This window comes from Raphanus sativus, chromosome 3, assembly GCF_000801105.2.
Source record: "Raphanus sativus cultivar WK10039 chromosome 3, ASM80110v3, whole genome shotgun sequence".
Lineage (NCBI taxonomy): Eukaryota > Viridiplantae > Streptophyta > Magnoliopsida > Brassicales > Brassicaceae > Raphanus > Raphanus sativus.
Window position 1 is genome coordinate 5,626,491 of NC_079513.1, and position 3,614 is coordinate 5,630,104.

Sequence of the window (3,614 nt, forward strand, 5' to 3'; positions counted from 1 at the left end):
GTGGTTATCAGCCTAGAAACAACCAGCAGAGCAACTATCAGCCTCAGCAAAACTCCTCTCCTAGCTTATTTGCCCTTCAAGAGAGCAGCACTGATGCCTTACTGAAACAGATCTTGGAGTCTCAGACTAGAAGTGAGAAGCATGTGGGCTATGAGCTGAAGAACCTTCACTCCAAGATTGATGGGAGCTACAATGAGCTCAATAACAAATTCTCCCACCTTGCTTCTTCTGTCAAGAATTTGGAGAATCAGTTTGCTTCCATGAGCACCCACCAGAATAGCCAGCAAGAATCTTTACCTGGAAAATCTGATCAAAACCCCCAAGGAAGCAAAAGCTGTCACACTTAGGAGTGGTAAGCAGTTACCTTCTAGAACCCTCATCATGGGATAAGTGTAGAAATATCTAGCTCTTGTTGTGAAAAGTCTTGGTCCCCAAATAAAAAAAAAGAAAAAACAATTAAAAAACAAAAGGAATGAAAAAGAGGGCTAGCAAAGTTGTTAGGAGCTGAGATTTGTTTTAAAATTGTGAAAAATCCCTTATTGATTTCAAAAAGAAAGAGTCTAATGTGAAAAATGTTCTTGAGATCTTTTGGTGAGAGATGTGAGTTGGGTTTGACATTGAGGAATATTTGAATATCTTATGTGTTTGGGAAAGGGTAGAACAATGGAGATTGAGCATTGTATGCATGAGTTGATCCATTTCTTAGATATATTATGTGTAATGTCAAGGCTATTTTTTTTTAGAGTAAACCACCTTAAAAGATCATTTTGAACCTCTTGATTCAATTTGCACTAAAGCCTTTTCCTTACCAAACCAAATGACTTGGACCATTTGACCATTTGTGAGATTTCTATTGAGTTTGCTTTATGAATGTTAGAGAGATGGTGGATTTGTGGTTTGTGGATGCATGATTAATGAGTGTAGAGATCAAAGGAGCTGGGATAGGCCTAGAGAAGTTAGAGATGGATAAAATCTTTGCTCTTGCTATTTGGTATGATTATGTAAGGTTGTTAGGTTGAGAACTAAGAAGAGTTTCTTTTGATTATGAGTCCCCATCTTCAAACCTCTTCTCCTTGGTTCTTGAAAGTTTACTTGTGGACAAGTAAAGGACTAGTGTGGGGGAGTTGATATCTTGCATATTTGCATTGTTTTACATATTCATTTATATGCATTTTCATCATATAGAATAATATTTAGACATGTTCAGGTTGCATTTTGCATACATAAGTCTTTATTAGGTATTGGAATACCACATGGAGTTCTTGGTAACATTTGGAAGCAATGTGATCAAAAAGGGGATGAAAGATGAGCATGGATGAGGCCTTAGAGAAATCTTCTGTTGCTAAGATTTTGTGGAGACACAGGAAATTGAGTTAGCTTTCTAATGGAAGTGGTTTCAAGTCATTTGGAGATGTAATGGTGGAGTTTGATCAATTTACTAGAGGCATATCCATCCTGGTCGAGAACCGCAGAGTGACTTTCTGGAGCAACCCCCTAAGGTAGCTCCCAACCAGAGTGACCTACCTAAGTCGCTTGCGTTCTCATCGCCAGGAGACACAAAATGGAGGCTGGAGCGACCTCTCAGAGCGACCCTCCCAAGGTCTCTCCCAACCCCAGAGCGACTTCCTAGAGTGACCCTCTGAGGTCGCTCCGCGTTATCTGCTGCACGATTTTATTATTTTTCAAGGACCTTTTTGTAATTTATTGTGCACGTTTTTGCACTGAAAAACCTAATGTTTAAGTATTATTTGTAGCCACCATTGGCAGATTATCTTTTGACATTGGAATACACAAAACTCTCTCAAGAAAAGTTCTCTTTTGGCTTTGATTGTTCTTGTATTCTTGTGAGTTTCTCTTCTATTTCTCTATATGATTCATTTGAAATTCACCATGGTTTAAGAGGAATCATGGAGATTAGTGAGTAATCTACTTTTGGAATCATGGGTTAGGGAGATTTAGGGTGATTAGGTTAGTTCTAGGATGTGTTAGGTGTAAATCATACTTGTTCCTTGCATAGTAGAGTGATCTTAATGCATCATTTGAGTAGGCCATTCAAAGGGTGATCTCTAGGCATTTCCCACCCAAAAGGTGTTTGATGAAATGCTTGAGTCAACTCTCCTAGGTTCTTAGTGTATTTTGCCAAAGATATTTGTTGTTAAAGATGCTAAGATAGCTAATATACTTGTTAGTAATGAGTGCTTGCATGTTATTCAACCAAAGACATTTGATGTTTGAGACATGTTAGCAAATGAGCATTCATCTAGACATAGAGCTTGCTTAGAATTGTGTCTAGGCTTAAGGTTAATAGTTTGGTTGATTCATTTGTCGTCCTTAGTTCAAAATTTGATCACCCAAGGTCTAAATCTCTATACCCATGAGTTCTCTTTTCCAATAGCTTAAAAATATCATTTTATTGTTTTGCATTAGCTCTAATCATTAGTTTAGAATTCATCAAATCACTGGTTGCACTTAGATTAGACAAATACTTGTATTATCTCTGATTTTAAATCCTTCAGAACTGATTCGACAACTTAGTTCCACTATACTATCATTTGACTTAGGAGTTTTGAAACTCCTAACATCATCCACGATACAGATTAAAAAGGGGGTTGGCCAGAAAAGAGCAAAATGGCCCAAAACATAAAACAGAAAATAAAAAAAAGTTGGAAAGATCAGAGTACGAAGAGAAAGGCCACAACAAGAAAAGATAAGAACAGAATAAAAATTCTTGAAGATAATCTCAAACAAGAATGAAAGATCAATGTAAATAGTAAAACATAATGAAATCAGAGAAAAAAGGAAAGAAAAAGGATAGACTCGAATCTAGAAAAAATTCTGGAAGTTGTCCGATCTAAGAGTGCTAAATGACGTTGTGACCACCAGAGGGAAAAAAATTGCATATTGAAATTAACTGCACTTAGAACTCTAGGTTTCATTTTCTTCTATATGTTTGTGAATTGTGAATTTAGGGATTTTAGGCTTATGTGGTTTAGTCTAACGAATTTAGTTAGGTTTTGCTGTTTTTGCTTACTTTTTCTTGTTGTAATTTTTCCCTTTTTGATGAATATTTTATATTTTTTTTTCTGGAACATTCTTCTGCAAATTTGACCCAAAAAAACATTCTTCCGCTATTTTGGAATAAAATTTATTTGGTATAAGTTGTTTTCCCAGTCTTCTGGTTACTTGTCATTATTTGTGATATATCGCAAGAAATGCAAATCGCATACAATTACATATTACAAATTTGATTGTATTAAGTTTTGGCTCCAAAATTTGATGTTGTCTGTGGAAATCACAATTTTCCTTTCTCAAATGTCATTGAACGCTTGATTTGAAAATATGTTTGCTCCTTTGCTAATGTTGGTGACGAATAAGATACATGGCTAAAATAAATCTTTTGTAGACCAAGAGATAAATGTCAGAATTTTATTTATTACTTCATTATTTTCATTTAATAATATTGTCAATTTTTAATTTATTTGATTTTTAGATAATTTCAAAAAAGAATATAAACTAAAATTATATATATTATTTTATTTAAATTTAATAATAACAGTGTTTTTTATTTTTCTAATTTTAGTTAAGTGGTTTTTTTCTAAATTCTAAAGCTTTTA